This window comes from Palaemon carinicauda, chromosome 43 (genome assembly GCF_036898095.1).
Source record: "Palaemon carinicauda isolate YSFRI2023 chromosome 43, ASM3689809v2, whole genome shotgun sequence".
NCBI classification, from domain to species: Eukaryota; Metazoa; Arthropoda; class Malacostraca; order Decapoda; family Palaemonidae; genus Palaemon; species Palaemon carinicauda.
Window position 1 is genome coordinate 34,168,749 of NC_090767.1, and position 8,731 is coordinate 34,177,479.

The 8,731-nt window shown below is 34.9% G+C and overlaps 1 long non-coding RNA gene across 1 annotated transcript; it reads right to left on the reverse strand.

Moving 5' to 3' along the window:
* Positions 1-4,302: 4,302 nt before the first annotated feature.
* Positions 4,303-7,002, reverse strand: LOC137633956 (uncharacterized). The gene is made up of 4 exons (XR_011042382.1): positions 6,837-7,002; positions 6,070-6,498; positions 5,505-5,666; positions 4,303-4,663 (listed from the first exon to the last, which is right to left on the reverse strand). It is a non-coding gene; the product is annotated as an uncharacterized lncRNA (long non-coding RNA).
* Positions 7,003-8,731: the final 1,729 nt, after the last annotated feature.

An 8,731-nucleotide genomic window follows, 5' to 3' on the forward strand; every position in this document is an offset into this window, starting at 1 on the left:
ACACCTGGGCCTCAAGATCAATAACTAGAAGTCTCGCCTTTCTCCATCTCGAAAGTTTCAATGTTTAGGAATCCATGGGAACTTGCAGTCACACCACCTCTCCATTTTATTAAAGAAGAGAAGAGAAATAGCGGCATCTGTCAAGAGACTAATCCAACACAAGAGGATTTCAAAGTGCCAACAGGGAAGAGTACTTGGCTCTCTCTGGTTCGCAGTAGTGACAGACCCGGTGCTAGAAGCACAGCAAAAGGATGTGCCAGGAGTCTGGAGAAGATACACATCAAACGCTCAGAGAGATCAACAAGGTTGACACATCTCCGATTGTGCATGCCATTAAGGCCGTGGTAAACGAATAAGAGCCAAGCACAGACAATTCTCTTGCAACCACCACAAACATCAGTGGCGATACACACGGAAGCCTCCCTGAAAGAAGGGGGACGTCATCTGCATGAAAGGAAAGGGCAAGAAATTGATCATTCTAGTTCAAAAAACTTTCACAGCAACATCTTCGAGGCTATGGCAGTCCTCCTGACGTAGAGGAGACTATCCCCTCGCAGAACAGTCCACATCAGATTGGATCTCAACAACGAGGTGATAGTGATATGTCTAATCCACAAGGCTCGAGTTCACCTCACATCAACCATGTGATGTTAGCCCTCTTCCGCCTGACAAGGAAGAGAGGATGTCCTTTATCAAACAGTTCATCTTCAAGGGTTCCGCGATGTGACGGCGGATGCTGTATCAAGGTGAAAGCCGATAGAGACAGAATAGTCCCTAGACGCAGACTCATTCTCCTTTTTTTTCGATAAAAGTCCCGGAACTGCAGATCGACCTCTTCGCAACGAGCGATAACAAGAAACTACCTCGTTATGTAGCCCCTTACGAGAACCTTAAGCATAAGCAATAGACCTCATGTCTCTCGACTGGAACGGATTGAATCGAATTTATCTGCTTCCACCAGCCAATCTTCTGCTAAAAGTCCTTGACAAGCTAGGATCCTGCAGAGGAACAGCTCCTGTAGTGGCCCCCAAATGGCCCAAAAACAATTGGTTTCCTCTAGTTCTAGAATTGAAACTGTAGCTGTTTCCTCTGCCGTACCCAGTTTTATCCAAACTGGTGCAGAATTCGGCTGTTACATTTCATCCTCGAGAACCAACAACCTGCATCTCATGATTTTTTCGCCCTAGCAGCGAAAGAAAGTTTGGGATCTCAAAGAATATGTCCGACTTCATTGTAGAGTACAAGTCACGTCCAGCCAGGAGACAATGTGGATTGTCTTGGAAGAAAGGGGTAACCCTCGTGAAAACATGGGGACCAACAAAAATTTCAACAGGTTTCTGTCTTTCTTCTCTTACCTACTTGAACGAGGCCTGACTTCCACTACAATAACCAAGTGTAAGTTGGCCCTGACTAGACCTCTTCTATACGCCTTTGAGACGGACCTCATAATGCATTTATTGCAGCAAAATCTAGCAGGATTTTTATCAAATTGTGCATCCTTTATGCATTTAAATTCTTTGATGAAAAGAAAGTTCTTAAAACCACAGAACATTTAATATTTCACTGTCATAAAACAGAGTTTGTCCTATTCATGGAATTTAATTATTTATATGAATAATTACATGAATGTAAAAAATTAATATAGGAAAGAATTGATTTTTACAGCTGTATAACATTTATCTGTAAATTACATTGATATAAAATACAATTGGGAGTCAAGCAGGCTCGTTTTTATCACTATTTTGTTAATAATTTATAAAAAGTGTGAGTGTGATTGAAGAACAAAAATTAACACACAAGTAAATTTAGAATTTACTTACAATTTTTTTTAACAATTATAAGATGAAATATCTTATTCACTATTAAAAACCCAACCACGTTTTGCTATTCTTCAAAACTGATCGAATATTTATTAATATCAACTTATATGTTTAAACAATCCTCTATTAAAATGGCATTTTCCAAATTTCTGTAAATGTTTATTGCAAATGCACACAGCACACTTTAGCCGTGACTACATTAGTCCATATTTGGTGTTCTCAATTTGCGTAGGACACACTGATATAATGATATGACTCTAGTTCTGCTATTTACACTCTGATATTTGTTTATGTCAGCTCTAACAGTGGTTTTACTAACCATGTATAGCATTTGGGAATACTTATTAACTATAATACCACAATATTGGAATGTAAATATCATATACTCACAGTTATTGGGGAGAAAAAATTGAATATCTGTTGTTTTGGTAATGCTTGCTACAGAAACTTGTGTCACTGAGCCTTGCTCTTCCGCAGGACTTATCGGGGAAAAATAGTCCTCCGCATAACAAAGTCTTCCAATAGTATTTCCTTAATATTTTACTGATTGTTTACTGGTAATCATTTGGAGGTCACCTCCAACCGATTTCAGTAAGCATCACTTAATGCTGATTAAATCCCAAAAACATTCATATATCTTTCAAAGCAACGTGAAAAATAAAATGCTCTATCTTTCACTCAGAATAATACGAAGGGGATTTGCTTCCTAGAAATTTGAGATGATTGTTGTTGTTGTTGTTGTTGTTATTGTTGTAGATTACCGGACACTTTGTGAAGTAGTTTAATGTACAAAAGGGCTCCCTTCCTGAAGAAGCCTCAAATTCTTTTGATATATAGATAGACCTTGGGTCATAGGGATCCATACTGAGTCACTTAGCAATCAGGGGACATTATTTGTCGAAAGAAAAACTTTTAAATGGAACAAAACAAATAGTCTTTATTCACATGCATTGATATACAACAGAAAATTGAAAATAGATCAGAAGCACAAACAGTAAGATCAAAGGTTAAAGGTCAAAGTTGAGAGACATTAGAGAAAATAAGTGATTCATAATTTTATAGATTTAATCTGGAAATTTATTAGTTTAGATCAGGAATGTTTTTCTGTGAGAAGAAAATCGGATCTTCTTACTTAGGTTGTTTTATATTTCTAGTGTCCCTGTAATTTATTAAAATCAATATGGAATAACATTTAGAGAGAGAGAGAGGAGAGAGAGAGAGAGAGAGAGAGAGAGAGAGAGAGAGAGAGAGAGAGAGAGAGAGAGAGAGAGAGAGAGAGAGAGTACCAACCTCCACCGAGACTAACAAAGAAGTGGGACTTCTCCTCACTCAGCAAACATCTGAAATGTCATCATCACGTGACCATCACATTGTGACATCCACCATTGCAGTAACGTCACATTTCTCTGTGACATCAACTCAGATCTGTTGATTAGAAACAACAAGGAAACAAGGAAGACATGTACACGTGAAGAATCCCCCCCCCCCCTCTCCTTACCATATATACATACCACTTTAACTAATGTCCGTATGATGGTAATAAAAGGTTCATGTCAAATCCAGTTATTAATAGAGATAAATTTATTGTATCAACAATAGCATATCATCAGTAAAATATCTAAATATCGGTAAAAATAAATAGTGACTTATATAATCAGGTGCAGTGCATAAATTGTCCATATTAACACAAAAGATTATAATCCAGGTAATTTATCAATATCATATAGGAACATATGTCAACAAAATGATATTCCCAAATAACACAATATATATTTCAAAGCTATACCATTCCATGAGCAAGCATTAAGTGAAAATCAGAATTCAAGGAAAGGTATATATAGTACATTTGATTATATGTTAATAAAAAATATTCCAGAAGACAAAAAAAGATATATAGTTTATTAACAAAAACAGTACGTTCAAGTTATGTCGAGAATGTGTGTAGAGTACAAAAATAGTATATTCATACTATGTTGTAAAGGGATGTACAATATAAAAATAGTAAAATTAAATTATGTCGTAAATGGGTATACAGTATAATAATAGTATATTCAAATTATGTTCTCAAAGGATGTGCAGTATAAAAGTAGTAAAATCAAATTATGATGTAAATGGGTATAGAGTACAAATATAATACTTTCAAATCATGACGTGAATGGGTATACGGTATAATAAATAGCACATTCAAATCAAATTGTAAATGGGTATACTGTGTAAAAAATAGTACATTAAAAATATGTCGTAAATGGGTATATATATTTAGAAAAAGTGCGATTTTGTGGAGGGGAATAACTATAGTTTGTGATTAAAAAATACATTCTATAAGGACTATAAATACTGAATGTATCAACAACAACAAAAAAAAACCCTTCCTGGTAAGTCATTGATAAAATAGTACAACAAAAAGATTATACAGCACTAAGATATTCTCAAAAAAAAAAAAAAAAAAAAAAAAAAAAAACATAAATTATGAAGGAAAAATTTCTTGTCTTCTGGTAACAGTGAAGAAATATAATAAATTTCTAAATCTCTAATGAATTTTAAGATTATGAATTTCACCAAATGTAAAGGAAGGATCATATCAATAGTACTTTGGATTAAGGTAGAACTGACACTGGCTTCCTTGCTCACCCACAATTAACCCCTCGAGCCGGTGGGAAATAAAGGTCATCGGGCATAGACAGAGTTGGAAGTCTGAGGACAGGAGTCAGCAGGTGGAGAATCTCATACTACAGGACATTCCTGGGGCACTGTAAACCTTATCTCAGCTTATTTCAGCTGCCGCTTGTTATCAGAATCTGGCATTGGACTATTGTGGACTTCTCTCACTTAGGATCAGATTCCTGTGGAAAGAAATACAGTATGTTACGTTGAGGAGGTTGATTTTTTCTTTGAGAAGGAATCAAAAGTTATTACAAAGCTTATGCAATTTAGGAATGTATTTACAGGAGTTCTATGAATGTTTAAGAAATAGGTTTACCATGACAACAGGAGTACACAGTTCTACAGAATGGACTGGATGTAGAGATGAACAGAAAAAAAAATATGAGTAGTGTAAATAAAATTCATGAGAAGAGCATGTGGAAGGATACATGATAAGAGTAGACCTGAAGACCTGTCATTGAGATTGCTCACGTACATGTGGGGGTTGAAATGTACACTGATGTGCTGGTTCTGTACCAAAATGCATGTTCTTTATTCCTGGATATAATTGATAAAATTCTAGAAAGAGTCAAGTATTCAAGTTCACTGCTCACAATGTACTTTGGGCTACCATCATCATGAGGGATGTGCTTCAGGGCTTCATTAATTTCATCTTCCACTTTGGGAAGAAAAACTAAAATATTAATTCACAATTTTCATGTCAGCCATGGTAAAAATGTTTCTTGCTAAAGATATTGCTATAAGTTAATGTTGAGAGTAATCATTTCTGTACAGTAGCAAATTTGCAGATAGGAAGGTCGCCTTTATAGCTTTACACATTAACTCATTTTATTATGGAGAGTGTGAATGCGCTATTAATGAAATAAGGAGTATTTTGTATTCATTATACTTCCTTGTAATTATATGATTATCATTGTGCTTGCAGGGTAATCCCTTAAATCTATTACATTTACCCTTAATCCATTAGAAAGGCCGTTTCACTTGTGCGCTGATCAAAAGCAATGCTCTAATGCTACTCACCTGAAGATTGTGATGAAACAGGAGATCGGGTGAGTTCTTCTCAGTTCTAATCAATCAAGAGGCTCTAATCAAGTAAGTGGATTCCAGATGATTTGCTGGGATGAAGATGTCCTAGTCTTGCTTCTCAAGGAGACTAGACTACTCTTCTTTGATTATGTGAATCTGCAATTATATGAAGTTGATATTAAAAACTTCTCATGAAGTATATAAAATAGCAATTGAAATAATGGATCATCAAAACGGATCGTATCTTTCTGTTTTCACATTACATTTATGATAGAACAATGTTCAAAAGGAAATATTCCATATTCATTTCAATAATCTAAATAAATTTACACTCAAAAGGACAATCCGGAATTAAATGGCTCCTCCATTCCAAGGGTTATCATTCCTGAATTCGTCAAAATAATTGAAAGGGAGGAATATTAATTGTGCATCAACCAAATCGTCCAGCAATATATCTTGAAGAAAATATAGAAGTTGAAGAGAGGAGGCTCTGTGCAAAGAAGAGGAAGATGACTCTAGAGAAGGACAAAGTGAAGGAATGGTTGTGTCTGGTACTCACCAATATCAATCTGAGATGAGAAGTGAAGGAATTAACACTTTGAGAGATGACCTGTTTTTCCCTGAAGTCAGCCTCTATTTCCATAATGCAGATAATGTCTGTTGTTTAGGTACATTGCCTGGCCCTTCCGGCCATACACATGCTCTTGCTGTTTTGCAGCCCATGGCAAAAATATCTTAAAAAAGCATTAAAAATCTCTCCACTCCTATCCAAGTACTGGGTGGATGCTTTGAATAAACTTCTGGGATATAATAAAATTTATAGTTCTAAAATGACTATATTTATCAATATATCTGATCATTTAATAATGGAGAGCAGTAAGCCGAGTTGCCGTTCCGAAGTCCTCGAGAATATTCACCCACTCAAATTATCAAGTGGTCTTATGCAGTAATATTCTCTTCACCATATATCCCTTTATTCAACACTGACCTGAAATTTATGAAATGATACACTGTAAAAGGATATAAAACAGCATCTAACCCAACCCAAGAATTACCCTTAAGAAAGTTGGAGCTATATAAAGAATACAAACTTGACAAATAACAAGCCAAGCACGATAATCTACTCGAATTTATATTAAAGGTGAAATAGTGAAATTGCGTTTAAAGTTAGGAAAATACACCAAATACAGTATAATTTGAGATTTCCAAGGTCAAATTATATTAAATATTAATAGCAGACACGCTGGTTGCCACAATTCATGAATGATATTGTTAACTGCTATAAATTAAAGTATACTGAGCGTGTATAATCACAAAGTTACTCACATCTTATATCAGCCCGGCAGGAGTAAAGCTACACTTTAATGGACGCGGTGGTGTGGTAGTCTCAGGGGTTCAAACTTCCGATATACGGAATAATACCCGGTTGCCGTCTCCATGAGCCCCATCTATTTTGCACTTATATATCACTTTGAGTTCATGAGGTTAAATAGATTCACATCCAGAGCATAGATAAAAATTTCCGGGTAAGACCGTAGGATCGTCGATCGGCCCGATATATATTGATGGACCGACAGACCTCTCTCCACTCTGCCTCACGTTGAACTGATCTACCAGAACAAAAGAACTGGAACAGACTTTTGTTTTCTTTAAAGTAAACACTCAATTGGGGATCTCGGTAGTTTACTAGCTAATTAGATTGTAAGTACTTGTGACAACAAGCTCAGTTTAGATTCCTCTAAAATAAAAGAGATCACGAATTGTGTATTTGGCAAATTAAATAAATAATGCAATTTTCATTTCCACACCTAAGTAATGGAAGTATTTAATTAATATGCAAATATAAAAAAAAATGAAATTTCTTTTCATTTTCCACAGATGCAGACTGACCAGACTCCTAAATAAAAAAAAAAAAACCAGAAAAAGATATATACGAATGACCTCTCACCAGAGGGCTGATGTAAGTGCCATTTAAAGAAAGGGTGGAATTTCCCAAAGGAAGCTCAACAAATAATTCTCCTGAGAACATGCAATAAACAAAGAATTGATCTTTCGTGAAAAAAAAGGTTTAAAGCATCTTGCTTAATGACTGAAGACAAATTAGGTAAGTAAAATCCTTATGATGAAACTATTCAGAAGAGGTGATTTTTCCAGGTAGTTTCCAAAGACAAAAGTTGAATGATTGAAAACCCTAAGTTAATCTTAACTTATTTTTTCTGATTTAGAAATAAAAAAGTAATTTAGGACATAACAGATAAAACACTTCAAGTTGAAATTATTTGAAGACATTTGGAGAACAAAAGGAGTAGAATACTTGTTCAACATTACTTGTGTGTTCCTTTGTGCTTATCTGTCTTTCTGTGTCTCTGTCTGTCTGTGCGGCCGAAGAGAGACATCCAATCTCTTTCACCTTTGTTTGTTTCTTCTAATAAAATTAAGTTTTACTTCCCACTAGAAGGAAGAGGAAAAATTAATATCAAATTAATATAAGACAGTACTGGAATCTTAAAAATGTTCTAATATAGGTCTGATATAGTAAATTATCAAAGAAATATATATTTATCATAAATAATGATAGTATCAATAAAGTGACAATATAGAAAACTTTTGCAAAAGTTATCGACAGGAAAGTATCTTTACTCATTGCATTTAATTTATTAGGAACAATAAACTCAGATTTTTTTCCTTCAATTCATTAAGAGTAGTAACTCCAAAATATTTTTTTCCTTAAAATCTCACCTCATCTTTTTTGTCTCCTCTTCAAAGTCCGTCTCAGTTCTGTGTTCCTTTTCTCTCATCACAGGTTGACTAAATGTGTCTGACTGACGCTGCTCTGATATATCAGCTTCTCTTGAGTCCAACAGATGACAGTAGTTAGTATCCATGTGCACCAGTCAGTAAGTCAGTCAGTCAGTCAGTCATTCAGTAAGTCAGTCAATCAATGTTCAGTTCTACCAGTTCATCTGATCTGTAAAATGGATATAGCATCAACATAAGAGTGCATTACAACGTTTAAGTGCCATACAATAGATAGAATGTCTGCAATAAAAATCATGTGATATATCTTCACAAAATGGATCAACTGAATTAATAAGAATGTGTAGTGGCAGCTCAGATCTATTCAGTATTATATATTATTAAATGCATGATATAAGTTCATGGAAAATGATATACTTCTGATGAATATAATTCAGTTTTGACCAAATTGTCGGATAAAAATA